The sequence below is a fragment of the Microtus oregoni genome, unplaced genomic scaffold (assembly GCF_018167655.1).
Source record: "Microtus oregoni isolate MIOR12 unplaced genomic scaffold, Mior012 000013F_ref0000133, whole genome shotgun sequence".
NCBI classification, from domain to species: Eukaryota; Metazoa; Chordata; class Mammalia; order Rodentia; family Cricetidae; genus Microtus; species Microtus oregoni.
In genome coordinates this window covers 26,610,872-26,636,807 of record NW_024543072.1, presented here as the reverse complement: position 1 = coordinate 26,636,807, position 25,936 = coordinate 26,610,872, and the positions used below count along the sequence as shown (strand labels likewise).

The following is a 25,936-nucleotide window of genomic DNA, read 5'->3' as shown; positions in this document are numbered from 1 at the left end:
TGCAGAAGACCAGATCTCCTCTGCCTTATTCCTGTCAGCTAGTGGCCTATTTCTTCTCATGGCACAGCCAAAGCCCCCTTCTAAAGAAATAAACCAACCTTTTTTTCCTCATGAACCTCCCCAAACCCTTAGGTAGAATTACTCTTCCAAGCCTACCCTCCCAGCCATGTGATCCAGATGCCCTCATAGATGCCTCTTTCAGGCCACTGCCCCCTGCTAGGACTCACTCATTCTTGGGGTTCAATGTCTAGCCTCCTCAAGGAGGGCTTCCCCTCACTTATACTAAAGCTCAATCCATGAGCATTTTGACACTGTGATATTCTTTTCTTTTCTTGTGCTGATCATGGTTGAATCTGTCTCTTCCATTGAGACTACAGCACCCGCATGAGATTATTTCACTATCTACTGGCAAGCATAAGTACTCCATATCTGAAGGAAGGATTCATGAGTGGATATAATGACTGATTGGTTGCAAATCTCTGTGGTTTCCTTCCATCTCTCCTCTACCAGATGGTGAACATAAAAGCGAGAGTTTTCTCCTGTAAACACATGCGTCTGTGTACATGGAGAGGAAAGGCTACTTGACATATGATGGAGAGGTTCGAGTCTCGAGTGAGCTAAAATGAATTTCTTTTGCTGCTGATTGGAATTAGTCTCAGTCTGGCCCAGAGGGGATTTGGTCCTGATGCTTATGGTGTCTTCTTGCATCACCTGCTATATATCCCTTGGCCCTCATCAAGCTGCTGTCATGTGACAGTCACTGGCAGGATATTAAGAACCACCTAGTCTATGGCTTCCTTGCTGGTCTGTGTGTATGATTACAGTTCTGCAGTCACGGGAACCTGAAGGGTCTCTAGAGATTAATCAAATACAGATGTTGTCCTCAGGGAGCTCAAGGTCTAGACAGCAAAGAAGCAAAGCAAAGCTCTCTGGAACTGGGGATCTGGTTCTGTGTGTCAAGCACAAGCATGAGGATCTGAGTTTGAATCCCCGGCTCCCATGAAAGGAAGGCCACAGCAGCGCACATCTATAACCCCAGTGTTTCTTTGATAAGGTGTGAGCAGAGAGACAGGAGAGGCTCTGGAAGTTGGTGTGCCAGCTAGCTTGGTATACATAGCAGTGTACAATGTTGGTGGGCAAGCTGGCTTAGCATACAGTCAGTCATCACACAACTAGGGTTAATACAGATATGATGAGCTTCCTGAAACCATCAACAAAATAGACATCTCCACACTGGTATTTCCAGAGGTTATTCTGCTTACAAAAACCAATATCATCCATCATGTTAAATTAGTGCTGCTGATTTGCATTTGGTTTTGTCATTTTGATTGCATTCAATTTATAAGCATGTTCTTGTTTAATATTTATTGAAGAACTATACACATAAGTTTATATCCAGTTTTTAGAAGTTTAAATGGTGTTCTTCTCTTAAAGCCTTTTCCTGTGCTAATGAGATAAAGACCATTCCCTACTTTCTCTCCTATGAGATTCAGGGTATCTGGATTTATGTGGACATCTTTTACTCATCTGAGTTATGTGCAGGGTACAGATCTACTTGGATTCTTCTACATACAACCATCCAGTTTGACCAGCACCATTTGTTGAAGATGCTGTCATTTTTTTCTGTATTTCTGTCTTCTCTGTCTTTGATTTTATATCAGAAATCAGGGTGCGCATAGGTGTAAATATTTATGTCTGGGTATTCAATTCTATTCCATCAAACAACATGTCTGTTTTTGTGCCAATACCATGCTGTTTTTAGTATAATAGCTTTGTAGTATAAGTTGAATTCAGAGATAGTGATACCTTTAGAAATTCTTTTATTATTCAGGATTTTTTTTAGCAGTACAGGCACTTAGAACAACAATTATTAAATTCGACACCATGAAACAGAAAAGCTTCTGCAAGACAAAGAACACCATTTTTGGAACAAAACAGAAGCCAACGGAATGGGAAGAGACTTTTACCAACTACACATCTGACACAGAGCTAATACCCAAAATACTTAAAGAACTCAAAGCAGATAGATATGGAGAACACAAATAACCTAATTAAGAAATTAAATACAGATCTAAACATAGAATTCTTCATAAAAGAAACTCAAATGGCTGAGAAATACTTAAATAGATGTTCAACATCCTTAACAATAGGAGAATGCAAATCAAAACTACTACTACACCTTTCAGAATGGCTAAGATAAATAACACAAGTGAAATCTCATCCTGGTGAGGCTGTGGAGCAAGGGGAACACTCCTCCACTGATGGTGGGAGTGAAATCTTGAATAGCCACTATGGAAATCAATATGATGGTTCTTCAGGAAAATGGGAATGAATCCACCTCAATATACAACTATACTACTCTTGGAAATGTACCCAAGAAATTTTTAATCATACCACAAAGACACTTTTTCAACCATGTTCATTGCTGCTCTATTCATAATATCCAGATATTAGAAATAGCCTAGATGTCCCTCAATTAAAAAATGGATAAATAAAGTGTTGTACATTTACACAGTGGAATACTACCCAATGTCAAAATGAAATTTGCAGTGCTGAAATAGGTAGAACTAGAAAAGAAAATCATTATGAATGAGGTACTCCAAACCCACTTATATGTTAAGCCAATGATTACCAAGCAACAATCCATAGAACCACAGAGAGGAAGTATAGAGCAGGGACTAAGGGCAGACAGATCTCCCTAGGAAGGAGAAAGAGAATAGATAAGTTATGGATGGATGGGGTGGGAAACTGGAACACAAGGATCAAGTCAGACAGGAAGGGTTGTGGGAGGGGATACAGGAAGAGACAGTTAAAATTAAGGGACATTTTAGAGGTAATATGTAGTATTTTAGGAAGTAGGAACTTTCTAAAATATATATATGAAAGTAATCTAAATAAAATTGCCAAATCATGGAGAAGATAGAATTCCAAGTGGCCTTCTCTTTTCACTAAGTGAAGCTTCCAGTACCAGGATTAGATTACATTTACTTGAGTTGTTGGCCAAAAGGGCCACCTGATGGGAATTCCCAAACAACCCACATTGTTGCCAAGACTATAGATTGCTTTCCGCAAACTGATATCAGGGCCCATTGTTCAAGACAACACCTACATAACTGACTGCGCCTGGAGAAGTTGATCTGGTGCCTACTTTACAAAGGTAAAGAGAGCCTTCACCACCATATTCTAATATCTTTAGTACAGGAAGGTAAGCCACATACTGCCAAAAGAAAAACACAAATATCAACCCAGCGACAAGCCCTTTATCTACAATAGTGTGCTACCAGCAAGATATTCTAAGGCAATAGTGGCACAAAGCTTTTGGGAGTAACCAATCAATAACTGATTTGACGTAAGGATTACTCGATGAGATGAAACTCATACCAGACACTGCTTCCATGACCAAGAATTTGAGACTAGATATCCCAGGAACTTAGGGTAAAACCAAATAATACTAATCTAAAAAAAATGGTTTTAATGAAATGATAAAATGACTCCTAAATGATATTCTGTTGTACTCATAGATCAGTGCCTTGTTCAGTCATCAGAGAAGCTTCCTTCTGCAGCAGATGGTAAAAAATAGAGAGAAACCACAGCCAGACATTATACAGACAGTGAGAGACCTAAAAACACTCAGCCCTAAATGGGATATCTCCTTCAAATTCTTCCCCTCAGAGCTCAGGGAACACCATGGAAAAGGAGGGAGAAAGAGTGTAAGAGCCAGAGGATATGGAGGACACCAAGAAAACAAGGTCCACTAAATTAACACAAGAAAAGCTCATATGAACTCACAGAGACTGGAGCAGCATGCATAAGGACTTGTACCAGATTCTCTGCTTAGATATTATGGCTTCCAATTTAGTGTTTTTATGGGATTTCTGAGAGTATGAATCATTGATCTCTGATTTCTGTGTATTCTTTGGGCTCTTTCTCTTCTGACGGTTTGTCTTGTCTAATTAACTACAATGTGATAATTTTTATTTTACATTATATTTTATTTTGTTATATTTTAAAAATGAATGAATAAACGAACACCTAGCCACTAGGAAAAGCTAGCAAATGCCATTTTATACCTGCTACAAGAAGAAAAATTAGTTTTCTCCAATGGAGTGACATTGGGTATATCAACGACCCCATGACAGGCCTCATGTTCAGTTGACCAACATACAATGGACTCCACAGATTTTTTTAAAATGTGGTTTTACTTTTTACTTAGTTACAGTTTTGTGTGTGTGTGGGGGGGGTGGTTTTGTTGTTTTGAGCCATCTCCCAATACAACAACACCCCTGAAACCAAGAAAACAGAATAAAACACCACTCAAAAAGCATTGTCACAATGTACAGACAGAGGTACAACTTCCTGAAGCTGGTTCCGTTCTTCCACAATGTGAATCCCAAAGGTCATACTCAGGTCATCAGGCTTGACAACAGGAGTCTTTAAGCACTGAGTATTCTGCCAAATGCAGAATCCAGGCCTTTGCAGGCCACCAGTCTCTGGTGAGAGGAGTAGAAACCCAAGGGTGACCTAACAGATTACATTACTGGACACGACAGACTGCAGAACCGCCTCCATGTTTAACAAGCTCCACAAGGGCTCCCATGCTTTATCACATACATATTTGAAAAGTATACCAAGACCAAGTCACATCACTCTCACGCCCTTGACACGTGTGCAGTTCCTACAGAGCAAAGACCGGGAGCCACAGAACGCATAACACACTCACCAGTAGGGTCAGTGTTGCTCAATGTCACAGTCCACAAGTGAGGGCCAGAGCTTAGGAAAGCGAGCTTGGGGGTATCCGCCCACAGTACAGCCAGCATTGCAGTCCAAGCCAGCCGGGTACAAACCCACTTTCTCCATCACCACCTGCTGCAATTCCTCCCAGCGGTGGTTTCCTGCCTGAGCCCATATCCTGAGAACCCTTGAGAACTTCCTGCCACCTGGGGTTGGTGCATCTAGGTTCTCCAACGTGCAGTCCTGGAAGATGGGTACTTCATCCCTGCTAAGCGCTTCCTTATGTTACAATTTACTATTAGCTAATAACCAATATTTAAAAACCGTCTATTTGCACTTCCATACTTTTCGAAATGCAACAATTTGCAAACACTGTCTAAATATTTACCTAATATCGCAATGACAGCAGCTTCCGAAATTAATTCGCACCTGCTGAGGATGTGGCACAGTGGGACACTACTCGCCTGGCGTGTGCGAGACCCTGGATTCCATCCGTAGCGTACAGAAATTAACTCATGCCTGAACGGTCCAAAAGGAGAGAGGGCTCTGCTTGCCTCCGGAAATGAGAGCTGTTTGCTCAATGGGGCTGTTTATTCTCTTCTTTCCCCACAGAAAGTAGTCAAACAACTTGAATACCCTCAAAATGGAGATAATCAGTTCATTGTGGGGGCCTATGTGTGTGCTGATTTTGAAGGAGAATTTCTATATGTTTTATCCCATTTTTAAAATTATCCGATCAAAGGGACATTTACATTTATAAACAGACACACGTTCTCCTTGAACCTGGAGGAGATGAAGACCTTAAATGTTTCAAGGGGTTTTAGGGCCCCTCAAGCTGTTTCAAATGAGAGAACTGACAACTGTCTTCATAGCAGATATTAGCTGTCAGGAGGGGAAGGCAGGAGGGCTGGGGAGCTCTGGCCTGTACTATAGCCGGATGGGATGCTACCTGGCTCCATGATAAGCTCCTGTAAAGACAGCCACTGGAAGATCCATTTTTATACCTTGGGAGGAGTTCCAGCTGCTGAAGGGACACGGTCTCAGACAGGAGCAGTCTTCCCACAATAGCCTGCTTGCTCAATTGAGACTCATTCGTCTGTTTGTGCTCCCCATCAGGGGCCACAGCCCATATAACAAGCTATCACCACTTCTACGGGGACAAGTCAAGTTCATGCCTTGTGTCCCGGGTGTGTGGCTATTGACAAGAACTCTGGTTTCCTGCTTGATGTTTGTTCAGCTTTCAGAATTCCACGCAAAACACACACCCCTGTCACAGATGTGGTGGAAGGCCACTGACATTAGTTGCCATTCTTACAGGCTGGCTGTCTCTTGCCTGTGCAACAGTGGACAGTGCCTCAGCTCTAGTTCTCCTCCGTTAAGATTCCGACTGAAGGCATGTTCCCCTTGATGCCTAAGGGTCCCCTCCAAATGCTCACTTCACCCTGTTGCCGCATGAACACTGTCTCCCTCAATGGCATCTGTCCCTGAATGTGCCTTCCCATCTCCAGGTGACAGTCTAACATGTCACTCACACTCTTTAATGGAAAATAAACATCACCATCACATCAGCTGTCCTGTGACCAGATAAAATCTGGATCAAATAGCATGTCATTGTCAGGGAAGATGAGCTGAAGGTGAAAATGTGGTGGAATAACTTGGTATAAAATTTAGAGATTCAGAGGTTGAAGTATTTAGAGGCCACTTGGTGCCTTGCTTGGATTCTTCACCTTTGATGATGGGGAACAGCCTAATTCATCCAGTTTCTTTGGTGTGCCTGATGTAATATGTGCACAGCTCAAGCTTAGTCATAGCAGAGGATCTCCGCGCCCACCCCCACTCACACTCCTAGTCAGGTGTTTCCTCTCAGAGCTTTAACTGTTCAACATGTTATTTCATAACCAAGGAATTTCATATATGAAAAAGTCCCATACCATTCTTGAGAAGACTAAGACAGATTTTAAATTCACTTCAGTTATTTTTGTTTTCTGTACTTTGCCACTAATAATAACAGTAATGTTTTTGAAAGATGGAATACATATATTGATTGTTTTGTTTTGAGAAAGGTTTTGCAATGTAACCCAGACTTCCTTGAATGTGTTCCTGCCTCCACCTCTGGAACAATAGAATCACAGACAGGCACCATCAATCCTGGCAGTAATTGGCTTGATTTTCACAAAGATCTTATTGGGGACGTAACACCAACGTCTTTTTACACAGGAAACAACCAAAGCCTAGAAAGATCCATAGACTTGCTTGAACATATAGCTCACTGACGGCCAGGATTGGAGTCGCAACAACCTCATTTTATAACTTGTGCCTATAACTTCCACAGTACATGTTTCTCAAAGCAAGCATCGCCATACGTGCCATGCCAGTCTGAATAACACACTGTTCTGCCACATTCTTGATGTTTTTAATATCAGTGTTCAGAAATAACAGACTGCAGGGTAACATCAGTATGGAGACACAATGTCTTATATTTGACTGATCCCTTTTAATGGAAACTTAATATACCTTAAATTTCTCACTATTAGTAATTCCATGACAAACTTGCTTAAATGTTTGTCAAATAGGAATTTCAAAGAATTTATAGGTCAAGATGTTTCAACTTACAGTTGACGTTGTCACCCAGCCCCAGAGGAAGCAAGATGAGAGGGCCTTGCTGATATAAGGCACGGAGTCATGTGGCTAGCAGAGACAAGGAAAAAAAGAAAAGAAAAGAAAAGAAAGAAAAACAAAACTAAACAGTGCAGCATAAATAAATGCAGCACATTTTTGTAGAGTTAAACAATTATTCTGTAATACATCTTAATATAGTTCAACAAATATTATATCTCTCAACACGGCAGGACTGTGATTTTCATGGGAGGACTTTGGCCTCTGGGAAATTACTTCTATTTTAATAAAGCTTGCTTTTGTTTCAAAAAAAAGAATAATGGGTTAATTATGATGTAAGAAAGAGTTAATAAGAGGCCTGAGCTAATAGGTCAACCAGTTTATAATAAATGTAGGCCTCTATGTGTTTCTTTGGGACTAAAAGACTGAGGGACTGGATAGGACAGAAAACTCAGTCAACATGCCTGATGACGAGGGGATTTCTTTTCCCATAGTGGTTCATTACTGTCCAGATGTTTTTAAATTAAATGATACAAACATGGTATTTTTAACAAGTTCCCAGGGCTCTTTGTGAGTTTCCTAACATACTGGGATCAACTTGATCAATGCCAAGAAGTGAAGAAGAAACAATTCAGCACCAATTCAACACGCCTTTGTTTCTCCCAGACAACCCAAACCTGACCCTGTTCTAAATACTGTTATAGAAGGATAGCCCTCATGGAGACTAGACCAAAAAATAAAACAAAAGAAACTGAAAAGTTTCTGCACCTCAGTAAGTCTCTCTGCCAATACAATTATCCAACTCAGACCAAATCAAATCGTATTAGCAAAAGTCCAGGTTTAATGTATAAAAGGTTTCTGGATGATTTTTCAGTCTCCCAGAGAGAAGAAAGAAAAGAGACCAAAAATGGAACAAAACAAAAACAACCATGCATCTGTTTTCTGAGGGGCAGTTTAAATACCCAGGGAGAGTGTCTTGAGTATCTCTGGAGGAAAGGTCATCCATTTGGCGGGCTTTCTAAGATGGCACAGGATTTGGACCGAGATGAGGAAAGGATCTTGGGGTAGATCTTCCAGCAGAACATTCCAGATTCTTCGGGTATATAGATACCAGGGCTTGGGTGAAGCTTCCACCAGAACAGAAATAAAAGGACTTTTGTGAAACAGAAATGATGAATCTCCAAGGTCACTTGGGACATTAGAATTATCTCCTGTGTCCCCAGGCATAAACTAAAATATCTGCTGCTTTTGACAGTATAAATGGAGAGTGGCCTCAGTCAGATAGAAACGAGCAATCTTGAGTGCAGAAATGAATTTCCGGGAGTTGTGTGGATCACCTCAAGGCATGAACCAGGTGGAACTGATTCTATCTGGAATGGAGTAGGCAGAGTTCTTCCAGACGGTTAGTGCTCCCCAAGCACAGCTATTCAAAGGCCGCTTAGTCAGTCCATGGGATGCATTAGCAGTGAAGCAAACCCTACTTAGGAAAGATGCTGAGCTACAGCGAGACCCTGCAAAGAATGACTGATGCAGTTAGCATGCTAGCATAGACCTCATCTTCTTCACCTTCATCTTCATCAAGATTGGTACTGAGGGAAGGAAGGACTGTGCTAATTCTCAAAGGCACCACGTGAAGGGGTTCCTGTAATCTCACAGATTGGAGACAAGGCCACAAATGAGTAAGTATAATTACCAGGTCTCAAAGCACTTCTGATTTATGTTCAATGCTGGGATCGTAACCACCGCATGCTATGGGCAGAAGACAAAGAAGAACACAGCCGAAGAGCACCAGAAGCCCAAACACGGGAAGAGTAACAGAGAACACGAGAGTGGGGTTACTGCAGCATGATGAAACATCTGGTTGATTATAAGTCGCTTATTGCACAATGTCTATTGTGGATTTAAGCCTTTAGGCCAACATTTACAAGCGCAAATGTCTGTGGGAGCCAGGAAGGAAACATTCATGAGCCAAGAGGGCCGATTGCATGCTGAGGGAATGGTGACGAACATCATGAATGCAGCACTCCGCCTAATAGGATGACCCCGTGGGCTCATAAGTGAAACTCGCGTGTAAAGCTCAGATGGTGCCAGATCACCGAACTGTTTCAAGAGCAGTGAAGGTTTTCATTTTGAATGCAAAATATCCCTGTACCCAGATAAAGATGTCGGCATTATAAAAAGCATTTTGAGGGTAAGCCTTTAACCTCCAACATTTATATATACCTAAGAAGCACTGAGAAATGCTTTTGTAGTAGCAAACGATTCATCCTTCATCCTTGCTAACATACTTGTCCTTTGTGGGTGGCTCAAAGAGGGTGCAATGAAGAGAGATCCTGTTTCATTTCAAGACATTTGTATCTATAAGTCTTTAGACAGAGGAAGAGAGAGAGAAAGAGAGAGAGAGAGAGAGAGAGAGAGAGAGAGAGAGAATATTACAAGAATTCCTTTGTTGTTCTTTTCTCTCCTATCATGTATTGAATGTTGAATGCTAATGGAACAGAATAGCATTGAAAGTTTTGGCAGCCATTTTCTGAGCACTCAGCAACCAGGCTGATATGCAAGCCAATGTATCTACAGTGATGGGGTCCAAGCACACAACAGGCTTAGATCCTAGCAGGGCAGCTACAACACAAAGACTATTTATCCTGGGGAATCTTAGACACAGAACAGTCCTTGCATTTTAGGACGCTATTGATTTGATTTTCTAATATGTATTACAGACTCCATCCCAAAAAAGGGTGGCTCGTTCAGCCCCACTGCAGAGTTCTTTCTGTTTACAGCATCCCTAATGCATGAAAACTTGAGCAGCAAGTTTATGCAGTTAGAGTCTTAACTAGATATGCGATAAAGCTCTGCCACTTGAGAACACCCACACGATGCTTCAGAAATTTAAATTATGCTCCTAGCTTTTTTTTTTAAGATGGATAAAATTCCTTACAATATCATACAAGGACTAAACTGTTCTCTCAGTTGCCAGGCAACCGCATATATGCTGCCTAGAGACCAAATTCATGACCCTTTGACTCCTCAAAGTGGGGGGGGGGGGGATCTTTCTCATGGTTGATATGCATGTGACCAAGTTTGACACAAGGTCAAGGTGAACACCTGGGCTCTCCAGCAGTCCCAGGCTCATCACCTGCTGGCTTGTATCATTCCCAAGTGCATCATCCATCGTGGCTTCTGCATGCAAAACCGAATGAGGGAGCCAAGACTATCCCCAGGATTAACTCCCTGTCCTTCATCCTGTCTCCTTACATAGACCGATCCGTGATATTCAGGCAAAGGAAAGAAGCAGCCAGAAGCATCACTATGAGATGACAGGGTTTTGTAAGCATCATCCCACAGCCCAGGAACTCCCCAGTGAAGGCTGTGATCAACTTTCACAATGCCCTGAGGGGCTTCCGCCTCCTGTGACATTTTGGTGCACACATAGGGTAAGATGAGTTTGTGGTCTTATGAGTAGGGAAGTCTCTGAATGCAAATATGGGTGGCATCCCTACATTTCATAGCTCTAAGTCCATTTTTAACTCTTTAAACCCATAAGATTATGGACTGAAAAAGGTCTAGAGAGACCCTAAGTTGAAGAAGTCCAGCTCAAGAGGACTGAAGAGATAAAACTCCTGAAAGTAAACCCAGAACCTCAGTTGCTTCACTCCAAGTCAAAAATAATATGTCTAAGTGCCCCTTCCCCAGAATATGCTTAGGATTCAGGCAGTCAAATCACTAGGATGAGAAAAGTCAGAGTTAGTTTAATCTCAACCTCATTGTATATCAAAGTCTCCATACAGACATTCCAGCTATATCAGTCGTTTGGAATAAGATTAATTTAAATCTCAGCCACCCTGTTCTACTTGCTTCTTGGCAAATTAACTACGACTTAAACACACAAGCCCTTAGTCTCTCATTTATCCAGTTGGGAGGTCTATAGCTTAGGGTATATATGGCAGTTTTGTGCACTCATTACAGACCTAGATGCCTTTTAACTTACCATTTCTCCAACTTGTAGGATGGCTTTCCTTAAGGTGGTTATCAGGGGCTAACCAGCCATTACAACTGCTTGCCAATGGCAGCAAGAACAGAGCTCCTAGTTTGGCCAGCTTGAAAGCAGAGCCTGAGATACATATCAAAGGCCAAGGGCAATGAGATTACAGGGAAGGTGATGCCAGGAGCTGGGTGAGAAGAAAGTGAGAGAACGAACTGCGATCCCAGACAAATTCACATCGCCCAGAGGCCATCTCAGGAAGTTTCCCATCTCCATGACAGCAAGTTGAGACAAAGCACCAAGTCCCATCTATCACTGGAAGTGTCACATCTCTACATGTATAGAGACAAGGAGACCTTCCTCAGCTTTAGCGTAAACCCAAGACAGAGAAGTAAATGTACAGACAGCAAAACATGAGGCCTCTGGCAACATGGCTGCTGCAATCCAATGTCATGGGATAATGCTCTTGTACACTGTAAAGATTTCTCACTTGTATTAGCATAATAAAATGCTGATTGGCCAGTAGTCAGGAAAGAAGTATCAATGGGGCGACAAGACTAAGAGAATTCTGGGAAGAAGGAAGGCAGAGAGTCAGTCACCAGCCAGACACAGAGGAAGCAAGATGAGAATGTCTTACTAAGAAAAGGTGTCAGGCATGTGGATAAACATAGACAAGAATTATGGGTTAATTTAAGTTGTAAGGAATAGTTAATAATAAGCCCGAACCAACAGGACAAACAGTTTATAATTAATATAAGCCTCTGCATGGTTGATTTGGGGGGCGGGGTACTGAATGGCTGAGGGACCAGGCAGGACAGAAACTTTGATTTACAAATGGCATTAACAATCTAATGATGCATTTGTGGCATGGTAGTTGAAGGTAGGGGCTACCTGAGCTAGTCCAACAAGGTACTAATAAAACTTTGGTCTGCACATCAGCACCTCTGAATGACCCTTATACTCCCAGACTCAGGAAGCAGACTCAAAGCTCAGAGCTGTATGTTCATGTACATGGTTTGTCATGGTGAAAGGATACGGATGAAAAGAGGAAGAGAAACTATATGCAGGGGCAGGCCTAGGAGAAAGCAAACAAGCTCACAGTTGTCTTCTGCCAGTAGAGTCTCTTAGAAAGTTCCTGATCTTTCCAGCAGCAATGTGTGACATGTATGGATTACTGCTTACCTGAAAAACTCACCAGAGCCTGGATGGCCATGGTTCAGAGAGTCCATATGACTGGCCCTACCCATGTTCCAAGTCTCAGCTAAAGCCCAAGGCCTGAGGCAAACAAAAAAGAAGGCACAATGAATCATATTGTCACCATAAACTACCAAGCAAAGTGTGAAGTCTCGGGTCTATGAATATATACTTAACTGGTGGATATTCCAAGAGAGCAGAGGTTATCTCCAGTCTGTTCAAGCCTTTCTGAGTTAACCCTTTCCTACATGACATATGGGGCCAGAACTTAGCTGGATGTGCCTACCATAACAGGAAAGGCAATATTAATTCTGCTGAGCTATATGCATACCTAGGCAATATGTGGTGGTCCTAGCACTATGCAACAAACAGTCCACAGGGTCAAAGAGACCACGTGGCCCAGTTCTCCTCCTTTTTCTGCAGTACTGAGAATTTGCATTTCAGCAAGTTCCCAGATGTATTTTTTTTTCTGGCAATACCACAAAAAAATCACTACAAAAACAGATTCAAAAAGCAGGGCTTCATTCCCTCCATGTCCTGTGTAGGAGAGTAAAGCCCGGGTCTCCCAGATACCTTGGCTATATTCAAAATATAGACAGCCATGCCCCATTCTAGAGGCTCTGGGAGACATCTGTTTGTGACCTTCCCCTACAGGCTGTGGCCATAAATCTATTGGAAGTCTTATTTCCCTATTGCCTATCATCTGAAAGTCATCCCCCCTCCTGAAGGCTACCCACATTTGGTCCCCTCTCCCTTTATCCAGTTCTTTGTCAGTTTTCAGGTCCTCAGTGAGAGTGGCTCTGATATGTCTGGAGCCAGGAAGGGCTCTGGTTTTAAGAGTTATGTGATCAGATGGGCCCACCTGGGTAATCCAAAATAATCACCCCCTCCAATTTGCCATGTCCAATCTTAATCGGGATTGGAAAGTCCTTTTTTCCAAGTCTAATAACATTCTCTCAGGATCTGTTTGCAGGCATCTCTATAGAGAGAAGGGATATTGCCTGAATAGTAGTTCACTCCAACATTGCTGGTTCAAAAATTACACTGGACACTACTGCAAAAGGACTCGAACACTACTAGCCTCTCTTCTGTGCATCCTTAATACATTGCTTGACAGCCCACAGGAACAGGTAATGAACAGATTGACCAAAGTTTTACTTCTTCACTGGGCCCTATTCAGTGAAATAATACAAAAGCAATGAGAAGGGGTGCAGAAAAGAAATCCAGGAAGAGCAAATCAAAAACTAAAAGCATTCCCAGGCCAGAAAATCATCTCTCAGATGATATCACAATTTCTCAGACTATGGTCAGCAAAATTCTTGATGCAGGGGACAGGAGGTCACAGGGCAATCCTAGACCAAACATGATGGAAATTCTATGAAAATTCAACAAGATTTCTTCCTTTTTTATTTTATAATGACAAGATTTCATTAATTCATGGAAAGAAATTAAGCCATAGGGAAGAAACAGAAAAGCTGTTTCCTTCATACTCCCAGGAAAGTCAGTAATGCAGTAACCGAGGCAGCTCCCTGAGTACAGGATGGAGGTCAACGTGGTCATTTCAAGGTGCTGGTTCTCACCCAGTGCTGCCTGAGACACACACCCCAGACATTGTGATGGCATTGGTATGAGACATTGGCATGATGTAGGCATTGAACTTATTTTCTTCATGGTCCTTGGGTGATTCTAACGTGAAGCAGCGATGAAATATTTTTGTTATAGTTGCTAAAAAGTCTTCTTGGTTTCTTTGTGTTTGGGCTTTTAGATAAAATGCAATAACATAACACAGTGAAAAAAAAACCTACTGCTCTTCATAATTTAAGTCCTGCCCAGGCAAATACTGGCAATAATTTCAAGAATGACAAATGAATAGATGGCCGAGGATGTGGCTCAGTGGTAGATCACTTGCTTAGCATGCATGAGGCCTCAGGTTTCAATTTCAGCACAAAAAAAGAAAGAAGAAAATGGCCTGATGTAGCACTGGGTACTAACCATGTTCATAGTCAACAACAGTACCCTTTCCTACCATTACCACAGTGACAGAGAGATGATTATACATTCAGGATGTACGCTGGAACACAATGAAAAAGTGGAAAGAAAACATATTACCTTCATGCAGATTCTTAGAGATCTACACAAAGATGAATATGTGAGCAGATGTGAAATGAGCATATTTTTTTGTAACAGTACAAAAAAATTCAGAATACAGCCAATACGCATGTGATAGGATCAGGTACTATAGTTAGTAGAGTGTTTTCCCAGCATACACAGAATTTGATACCAACCACTGCATGAAACTGGAGAGCATGGTGGCTCACACCTCTAACAGTAGCACTTGGGAGGTGAAAGTAGGGATATTGGGAGTGCAAGGCCATTATTGGCTATATAGTGAGTTTGAGACCAGCCTGCAAAGCATGAGATTTTTCAAAAGGAAGCACCATTTTGTGTGTATAAGTGAAGACATTTTTGGCCTAAAAAGGCAAGCTTTGCCAGTCAATGAGTCAAAAACCTGGATGGGAGCATAAGATAGAAAACAGAGCAGAGGTGATTTCTTGACATGTACATGGTGTTCCACAAGAACTGCCAATCAGCTTTCACTGTGAGAGCATTTACTCTTCCTTGGCCATGCAAGGAAGGTAGTACCAAACTTTTGGGGCAAGTTCTTAGTCTTAAAGATCTGAGCATCCCTAGCCAGTACACCATGCTGAGATGAGACATCCCATCAACCAATATTCTATCATTTAATTCACCATCCTCTTGATTTTGGCTACAGAGAAATGAATCATTGGCATATACACAATGTCTCATGCTGACCTTCCTCCTCTCCATTTTCATAAAATTGAGAGTTATCCATGGATAAACCAAATAATTTCTATTCATTGTAACAATGCATTCACAGAGGTCCTCCTTCCATTCTTCAGAGCGTCACAAAGTTCCACGTCACTCTAGACGTGTTGCTACGGCTCCTCCCATTGTCAGAGGACATATATTGTTCTGCTTTGGTCTCAAACAGTTAATGTTCGATGCATAACAAACCCTCAGCAATCCCCTTGAGGAAACTTAAACGAACCGCAGCAATAATTTATCTTCAGTATACGATGACTGAATATAGCTATGACTTTCATAACAACTCCAAATGGAAAAGCAAATATATCACCAGGCCGGAGTTATGAAAAAAGTACTAATACATTGTTATGAGGAAGGTCAACCAAAACGCCCATTTTAGTCTACAAACTGTATTCCAAAGGAATGATAAAAACATATCCAAAGAGATAGCCTGTGTTAGTGTTCATTTACGGCATCACTTCCCAAAAAAGAGAGAGGACTAACACAAGACCTAGTTAGTGCATTCTGTTATCTATAAAATGGACAACTATGTAAGCATTAAAAATGATGTTCCTAAAGAATTACAGTTTATGGGATATTACTTCAAAATATTCATGATAGAAAGTGGAACAATAAGAGATAAAATACCATATAAATTCTATTTTGATTATGTCTCTGAATGTGCTTATATATTGGCATATTACTCTCTATAAAATGTGACTAATAAATATTATTGAATGTTTAAATGGAGTATGCATAGAGAGATAGAAAATATGTGACATCCCTCAGAATTTTAATAGTAGTGATGACTAAAAAGTAAGATTATGAAAATATGTTTTTTCTTCCTTAAGTTCTTCTGCATTCTTGAGTAAAGCTGCTCCTGCTTTTCCATGCGTGTTCTGGTTAGGTAACCCTCCAGTTGTTAGTAATTCCCCTTCTGTCTGACATCCCCTGTGACCAAGTCTTGGTGCATGAATCACGGAGATTTAAATTCATCTCTGTACTATCTAGCTCTAAGGCCTGGTGTAGCACCTCTCTAAGAGTTTCAAGCTCCTGGAACAGAGTTGTGGGGAGAATTATGTGGTAGTGTGAAGTCCCTGTCCACTGTTCCTTGCCTCCCTGCTCACAGCCTTACCCAGCATCATGAAGCAGGCTGTGCCCAACCTTGGGTTTCAAACTTTGCTGTAAAGAAGATGAGAAAGGTCACTTGAATATGCTTATTCGATGCCCCGCTGATAGAACTGCTTTACAGTTTGGCTTGGTATGCTGGCCAATGAATATAGGAGAAAAGTCTTAGAGGTCATCTGGGGAAGTTCTGTTTACTCTTAGGAAAACAAAGGTCATGTAGAAGAACCGGTGTTCCCTCTCAGTCCTGCCTTCAAACACTGTGAAATAAGGATGCTGGGCAGCACAGTGGCCACACTGGCATCAAGAAGTTAAGTCTATAAATGAAACAATAACTGAAAGAGTGCAGTAAGGAACCACGGAAGAGTCTTGGTTCTTGACGCTGAAATCCTATGTGACCGTTTTTGCATCTACAGTTAACATGGTCACACGAATAGGTTGAACTGGATTTCTGTGACTCCATCTACAAACATCCTAAGTGATATCGGAAGCAAAATGCCAAACCCAAGACATAAAGAGGTTCAACAAGTAGGCACCATCCCCTTCTCTTTGGACACACACATATACACACGTACACAAACACTACATTGTATATGAACTGCACAGAGCATACCTGCTTGTCATTGGTGAATATAGTTCACAGGAAAGAAGCAGAAATGGAGTATTCAGACTCTTCCATTCCTTCCAATTCATACGTACAGAGTCCTGTTTCTCTAATCACAATACAAAGTCTTCTATGTGTGAACAAAGGTTTCCAAGGAGAGTGTATGTGGCAATAGATTATATCCTCTATAAAAAGGAATGCTAGGTCTCATTTAAAAATCTAGAAAAAAATATCTTTTATTCCTTGAAGGTCTTCAACAACCAGCCATAGGCCATGCTTTTATAAGAGGTTCCCAAGATCAACAGATCAGGGTGGATTCTGTAGATGTTCTTAGATCAAAAGAAAGTATTTGCTATCTGAATGTGTATGGGCTATATTAACTCTGAGTCTTAATTAAGTAATGAAGACTGGCCGGCTGCTTGGCCTATGGGGGCTCTACAGTAGAAAGTGTGTGCTTTTCTGAAATGAGAATGGTGAGAGCCGAGCGAGGGTTTTTCTCATTCCCCACAACCCAACTTCTCGTATGCTTTTGCATCCAGCTTCAAAGAAGAATAAAACTGCCTGTGATGTACTTTGATATTTTCTACTTTACTAAAAAAAATAAAGCATGAACTTCTAAAGCCTAGAACATTATCTGTGATTTGGGTCTAAAATGAAAAAAAAAAAAAAACCTACATGTGAGTGAGAACTCAAAATTACACGCCACACTGAGGAATCCGTGAGTATTCAAGGCTTAGGAGGTGGCTTTGTGTTCCCTGCATATCTCTCCCGGTCTCAGAATGGGGTCTGAATAAGAAGGGCTAACAGTGTCCTGCTGGCCCTGTTCCTATGTGGCATTGTGCTGCGGTTCCAGTTAATGGCATGGCTGTAATGACTAACAATTTAAATAATGGAGGCTGAAGCAGGAGGCTATAAGGACACAGTGCAGAAATTGTTACAGTTTATCAACATCACTGGCACCCAGCTCTTCATTACCTCCTTGAATAGGGTCAAAGTAGTTAAAGTGGTGCTGTAAATACCAGCTAGAACAAAGCAGCTGTTCATCCTTGGCCTGGCACTCGGTATTTACAACAAACAAGTTGCGTTGCCCGGGCACGGGCTATTAGATACAGGAATGGAATTGATGTTCACCAACTTTCAGGCTCCAGTGGCGTTTTCTCAAAGCGTGTGACTTCAATTTTTTAAGAGCAGAAGTAGTGTGTGCCAAATGGAAAAGTAAGAAGGGAGAACTCACAAAACCCCTTAAGCTTTCAGTACTCAGTGAGAAAACTAACCCACATATCTTATAGAACCACTCAGAGGTGTGTGTGATTCGGAAGAGAACGGCACAGTTCTCTCTTTTTGAAAGGATATTCAAGTGACTTAGGGAAACGAGGCCTCCATAACTGTTCCTGGCTTCATTCAGATGCCTGAAAGCACTAATTGCTTCCCCACTATTGCAAGTCCTCACTGCAGCAGAGAAAGAGACTGAGTCCCCAAGTCACACCAGACCAATTGCTCTGTTCCATTTTGACCATCCAAAAATGGCTAACCTGGTGTTTTAATTACTTTCAATGCTTCTAACCTGAGAGATTTCACAGAAAATGCTGGAAGCTCTGACTCCATTTCCATAAACTCCTACGTCATGGTTGTTTCTGTACAAATGGGATTCCAGTTTGCCTTCTCCATCATGCCATGCACTGACTTGAGGCCAAGTGTTCATTATCCTTATCTTCTTAATTGTGGTACTGTTTTTCGTAAGACTGAAGATGAGTATTTTGTGCTAGTGGGTCTTGACCACAGTGGGAAAACTACAGATGGGCTAGTAGGACTAGGCATTTACAGAAAACAATGAAGAGATCGCAATTCTTTATACAAGTAAAGATTTTCTCACCCAATCCTCCCACTTGGTCTCTGAGAGCATCTGAGTAGAGATGGGGGGGGGGTGGAGAATGAGAAAGCACACACTGCACATGTAATAAACTCTGTGAGGATACACACATGTGTAGGTGCATGTGCACACTGGTGGAAGGGCATAAGGACAACACAGAATGACTTCGGGTGTCATAGTTTCCTACTGGCATGGAGTTCTCTGAGTAGACAAGATTGGCTGGTCGTCAAGCCCCAGGGATCCACTGTCTCTGCCTCTCCAGGGCTGGGATTACAGGTGTGCACCACCACACCCAATTTTTTCTTTTAATGTGTGTCTGAGGATGGAACTCGGGTCCTCATACTGGCAAAGCAAGCACTCTGCCAACTCTTGTGTTTATAAACAGCTACCATCTTACACAGAATATCCTGGAAAAACCTGATGTGAGTACAAACAGTTAAGTGGAGTCAGTTAAAGAACTATGGTACATTAATTTCCCACTATGCACAGACGTAGACTATTTTCACACATTTTGCCAATAAATAATAATTTATGCTTTTGTTCATCCATTTATCAAATGAGTATTTATTTGCTGTGTCAGACATTTCTACAGAGAAATATTTCAAGACATAATTTTCCTATTTTCAACATTAAGTCTAACAAGGAGAAAAGCAAATGCTGGTGGAATAATGATTTTAACTATGACGGAGAACACACAGTGCTTCATGATAGCTGTCACCTACCAAGTCCTTACTGTGTGGCAGGAACTGTGCTAATCACTTCATGTGACTGTGCATTTAGACTCTCATTGGTACCCTCCGAGTCGGGTAATGGTGTGATTGTTACAGGGAGGAAAAGCCAACCATAACATAGGATATGCAGCCACAAGAAACAAACCCGAGGCAGAAGCATCAGCTGTTCTTCCCACGCCAGATCAACTAATAACCTGCCACATCAACCCACACTAGCTACAAAGGAGGCATACCTACACTGTGCAGAAGGCAGACTCTTAAATCCTTCTTAATTTGTAAAGAATTGACCAGTCCTGGTAGATAGTACTGGTATAAGATAAAGTGATCTCTTAGAATGACAGGGCACAGTTGGGTGTGACTACGAGAGGAACTTGGGCACACCTCTCGGAACCAGAGGAAGAAAACTGGAGATCCTCTCAGGAGATACACCACAGGGCTCAGGACAAAGGCTGTGGGCACTGAATGGACCCTGTCATGAGTACTTTTGTCAACTTGACATAAACTGGAGTATTGATTCCCTCAGATTGGCCTGTGGGCATGTTGGTGGGCACATTTTCTTAATTCATGATTGATGTAGACAGGTAGTGATGGTGAAGCCTTGTTAACCAATTATCTTTAAGAGGTGAGACCAAGTTAGGGTGTGGCTTTCTGAGACCCAAATAAGAATGGGCACACAGCCCAGGTGCTCTCTGTGTGTGTGTGTGTGTGTGTGTGGTTCCCTTGCCGCACAGCTGAGATTGGACTTCTCATTCTGGCTTCATGGGTTTCCCCCTTAAAATAAATAAAAATATAATTGTTTATCTTTAAGCTAGTCTAGTTATTTCCCAAATCAAGTTATCTTCTACAGTTGGAGCCCATGGGGCTCGGTTCTCCAGCGGCTCTAGCCAGCTGCCATCAGGCTTCACAGTTCATTTGGGCATAGAATCCCGCGCAGTGGCCCTGAGTAGCCGCTAGACACAGTTCTTCATATTTTCTCATTAACCATCTCAGCTGGCTTCTGGGTCCAGTTTTCCAGTACTCATAGATGCTCAGGCAGGAGACAAGCTTCCCTGGTTGTCTCTGTTTGGCATTTGTGCTCATGTAGCCTCTGACCAATCAGGGACTTCTGTGGAGCACAGAGTCTGTGATTTACACTAAATAACTTTTTAATCTGAGCTCATATATAAGCATTTAACACCAAAATTCAGATTCAAACTGGTCATGTGTCACAATACCTACTACTAGGTTATTGCACCTACTCCAGTTCAAACTCAATCACAGGTAAGATTTATAATTTTATTTATTTATTTATTTTTTATTTATTTTATTTTATTTTGATTTTCGAGACAGGGTTTCTCCATAGCTTTTGGTTCCTGTCCTGGAACTAGCTCTTGTAGACCAGTCTGGCCTCGAACTTACAGAGATCCGCCTGCCTCTGCCTCCCGAGTGCTGGGATTAAAGGCGTGTGCCACCACCGCCCAGCAAGATTTATAATTTTAAAGGGCAAGATTACGGACAATTTAACCATCTAGGACTTCAATAGCCTTTTTACTTATACTATGCATGATGTTATGCAATGTTTATATGCTTTCCCTCCTACATTTCTCTATTTGATTCTGGGGATCAGCTTTGTCCTTATTTTCTCCTTAAAAACATGGTTTGATAATTGGGCCAAGAATGAGGCACTTTTAGAAATGATACAGTCTTTACCAATTGATAATGACCAACTAGAAGGGAAATTCAGCACTCTGGAAAAGGATACAATCAATTTGACCAACAAAACCCAGTCAAATGATACACTTTTAGAAATGATACAGCTTTTACAGACTGATAACGACCAACTAAAAGGGAAATTCAGCACTCTAAAGAAGAATATAGCCAATTTGACAAACAAAACCTAGTCAATGACAGAGGGTGCTGAGACACTGTCTGAGAGAATTCATACTGTTGAATATAATAATTAGACTCTGTCAAAGGGTTATGATAGATTGACTGATAGAATATCTCTCCAGGAAGGTAATATACACGCTATAAAAATTATGTCCAAAGATGAGACCTTATCTTTACTGGACAGACTTCACACCTTTGAATCTTGAATGAGGGCATTAGAACAGAACACTGGAAAGGAGATCCAGACTTTACAAAAGGCAGTGGTAAAAAGATTTTAAAAGATTGAGGAGGGGGCTGTAGAGATGGCTCAGTGGTTAAGAGCATTGCCTGCTCTTCCAAAGGTCCTGAGTTCAATTCCCAGCAACCACATGGTGGCTCACAACCATCTGTAATGAGGTCTGGTGCCCTCTTCTGGCCTACAGACATACACACAGACAGAATATTGTATACATAATAAATAAATAAATTAATTAATTAAAAAAAAGATTGAGGAATTTATCAAATTTGATGACCAGGGAAAAAAGGTACAAAGACAAAATGTAGCCTCATCAGTATGTAACAAACTATAGGATAGTTTACCCAGAGTTATATCTGCTTTTCCAGTGATATCATCAGAAAGAGTATCTGTCATCCAATACCCTAAGGTATTCAAAGAATATACATGGGAGCCCATATATGACTGATTTAAAGGAAATTAAACAAGCAATTGTAGTTTATGGGATACATTCATCCTTCATTAGGAAAATGGTCAAAACATGGGCTTCAGGCAACAAAGCAATGCTACAAGACAGTATTCAGTTAATCTCAATGGTCCTAGAAAATGGACTGCAGTTGCTTTGGGGTGTTATTGGAGAGAAGAAGCAAAAATTTTAGAACAACAGGGAAAAACAAAAGGATTTGAAATTCACCAAGTTCAAATTCTGGGCAAGGGACTTTACTCTGATCCTCAGGATCAGGCTCTTTATAACAAACACATCTTTTCCCTATGTAGCACAGCAGCTTTAATACTTGGGACAGGATTTAGGAATCAGAAAAGAGAATTGAATCCTATTAAAGTTAAACAGGGTCAGAAAGAACCCTTTAATGACTTTTTACAAAGATTAACTAAGGCTGTTCAAATAAGGGTAACAGACCCAAAAGCTAGAGATGTACTAATTGAATCTTTGGCTTTTGAGAATGCCAACTTAGAATGCAAAAAGATATTTGGGCCCTTAAAGTCCGGATCAGCACCAATGGATAAATAAATCTTGCATATAATGAATGTCGAGACACTTGACTGTAGTACTGAAGTTTGGGTAGGAGAAGCAATTTCCAATGGTATGAGGAGACATCAAAATGCCAATGTTTTAATTGTGGTGGAATAGGACATCTGAGAAGGGATTGTAGATGAGGGATTCATAGGAATAATATCTTCTCTGGGTATAGCAAGAATAGGAGGACTCAACCTTCAGGTATAAGTAGAAGATGTGGCAAAAGCTGACACTGGACCAATGAATGTAGGCCAACAAAAGACAGACAAGGCAACCTGAAACTATTGGGAAACTCCTTGTGGAGACTCTCACAGGCCCCTATGACAAATGTGGTCCAATCATTCCCAGTTACTGTGTTTTTACCAAGAAAATTTAAAAATTCCAGTGCCTACTGTAAAAAAAAAAAAACATACTGGTATGAATGATGTGTAGGATGGATCAAACACTCCAGTAGAACATAGGAAACATGTATTCTGGCAGACTTCTATAAATAATCAAAGATCAAGAGTGTGTATAAATGGCATTTTTATTGAAGGTTTATTAGACATGGGTGTGGATGTAAGTGTCATTACCCCAGAATCTTGGCATCCAAATTGGCCTCTTCAAGAGGTAGATGTTCAGTTCCTAGGAACTGGAATCCTATTTCATATGAAACAAAGCACGAAATGGGTCAAATGCATAGGGCCAAAAAGACAGAGAGGGAGGCTGCGGCCATATGTAGCAAATATTGAAGTGAATTTGTGGGGTTGTGACCTATTGAAGCAATGGAATACCCAGATTAACACTCCTGCAGCCCCCAAAACTTATGTTTCTGAGGGAGGTATAAATTGACACCAATGTGGTTGACTAAAATCCACTTAAAACCTGAGAGGGCTTCTGTCTGGAGTTGGTTAGCCATTTGAGCAAGAAACTGCTCTTGCCTGGACTGCTTGATGAACTAGATGTGCAGGAAAAATGACTGCTGAACTTGCCTAAAGGTGAGACGATCCTTCAGGGATCCTGCTTCATGAAAGAGTCTGCGAGACATTCTGCAGGACACAGAAGAAAGTGACTAACAAACTAACAATAGAGGCAAAACAGTCTTTCAAATTTTCTGCTTCATGGAAATGTCTGCTGAATACTATGGGCCTGTAGGCCTGGAGGCTGAAGATGGATGCCTACCCAAAGTTCTTCTTTACCATTGGGGCATCCATCTTTAGCCTCCATTTTTCTGTTTGGGTTAAATTAATATGTAAGAGTTAGCCAATAAGAAACTAGAGCTAAAGGGGCAAGCAGTGATTTAATTAATACAGTTTCTGTGTGATTATTTTGGTTCTGGGTGGCCAGGACGAACAAGTGGAGAGCAGCGGGAAACCAACAAGCGGCCTTCCTCCAACAAGGTAAAGCCCACCATGTGAGGTCCCATGCCTGGACAAGTGGACCTGGGTTATCAGAAAGAAAGCTGGTAAATCCATGGGAAACAAGCCATTAAGCAGCACTCTTCTGTGGTCTCTGTTCAGTGTTGCCTACAGATTCCTGCCTTGACTCCCCTGAAATGGACTTTTACCTGGAAAGATGAAACAAACCTTCTCTTTGTCAAGTTGCTCTGGTCAGTTCTTTACCACAGCAGCTGGTAAGAATCTAGGGCAGGCGACATGTAATGTAGTTTGTTAGCTGTCCCGTTTCTAAAGACAAGCAGGTTACAATGATTTCACTCTGCTTTCATACCTAGAGACTCTTAAAATAATTTAGTAGGTGAAAGATCAATTTCTTCCTGAGTTATTAATATACCCTGACCACAGTAAGAGGTATCCATGTAAATTGTTTCCAATAACCACAATGACATGTGATAAAACACACAGAAGAAAGCAACACAGGAGTCAAAGAGGGTCAGTAATCTGCGACTACACACTTAGTAGGTGGCAAAGTTGTGATTGAGCTGGAAAACTATGACTATAAAATCAATGTTTCTTGTCTCAGATAGACCTCTACTTTACCCTCTGCCTACACATCTGTAAATACTCAAATTGTATATTTTGATAATTCCTTTCTTTATTCACTCAAAATCAATTTATTCAGAAAACACAAGGACAATAATATTGATCCACAGATTTCTGATAGGTAAATCAAGGAGACCAATGTGTAAATAGTAACCAAACATTCAGGTAGGACAGATGAGGCTAAGTAAATGCATTTTCCAAACAAATTCCATGGTGTTGGGTCCTTTGGTTGGTGGATCACAGTCACACATGGGAAACACGGTCTAGAAATAACAAGCATTTGTTTAATGGGAGGATAGATGAAGATATCTGGAAGTCAGGACAATTGCCTCCTGGGTAAATCAAAGAGTCTGCCAGAGAATTTAATTGTGCCTGGTCAAGTCTATGAGGTATAGACAAGTTGGAAGAGGGCTACAGGTCAGTGGGCCACAGTAGACACAGATACATAAGCACAGAAGTCCATGGACCATCTGAGAAACAGCTCTTACCTGCCATGCAGGAGAGCTGAGTAGGTGAAAGACACAAACAGTAGTCACAAAAATTATACATCCCCACTTTCTAGAGTGTTTAAGCCAAAGTAAGGAGGATGGGCAGCCAATGTAGAAAAAAAATCCAGCAACCGGACAGGTTGTGGCAACTGTAGGATGAATCTGCACTGCACAATTCTCTTGTCTCAGTATTTGCCATCTGCCCAAAGTCCAGAGTTTTCCTTCCTCTTTCATTTGGTGCATCCCACCTTACCTCCGTTCATCAAACAAGATCCCAACACACAGTCCAAAAGATACTGCCCCGGCAAACATGGTGGCATCAGCATGTAATTCCAGCACATGAGACCGAGGCACCAGGATCATTAGTTCTAGGCCAACCTGAACTCTACCAAAACAAAATGTAAAAGAAAGAAGGAAGTAGAGGATGGTGGTTAAGATGTCGGCCTCTAGGAAGCTCTCCTAGATATCCTTCGGTCTCAGTTCCTTACAGCCTACACTTTACTGTTCAAAGACAGAGTGGAACCCCATCCCTCTGTCACTGCCCTCTGGGACACCCTCTACTGCTGTTAGGGTTTCAGCACTTTATCAATAGCCAGGCATGTAGAAAGCACCCGAAACACATTTGACATAATTGTGTTGAGTGATGAATGTTGGGAAAAGAAAATCCACAA

The 25,936-nt window shown here is 41.4% G+C and overlaps 1 protein-coding gene across 3 annotated transcripts in view; it reads right to left on the bottom strand.

The window, feature by feature from the left end:
- The window catches only part of Fhit (fragile histidine triad diadenosine triphosphatase), a 1,425,825-nt gene that overhangs the window by 1,225,391 nt on the left and 174,498 nt on the right, over window positions 1-25,936 (bottom strand). Inside the window, exon 3 of one of the 3 annotated variants that reach the window (XM_041662665.1) lies at window positions 7,345-7,419. The exons of the other annotated variants lie outside the window; for them this stretch is intronic. The gene's annotated coding sequence lies outside the window, so the exon portion shown is untranslated. The remainder of the gene's footprint in view (window positions 1-7,344; window positions 7,420-25,936) is intronic. 3 annotated transcript variants of the gene reach the window in all.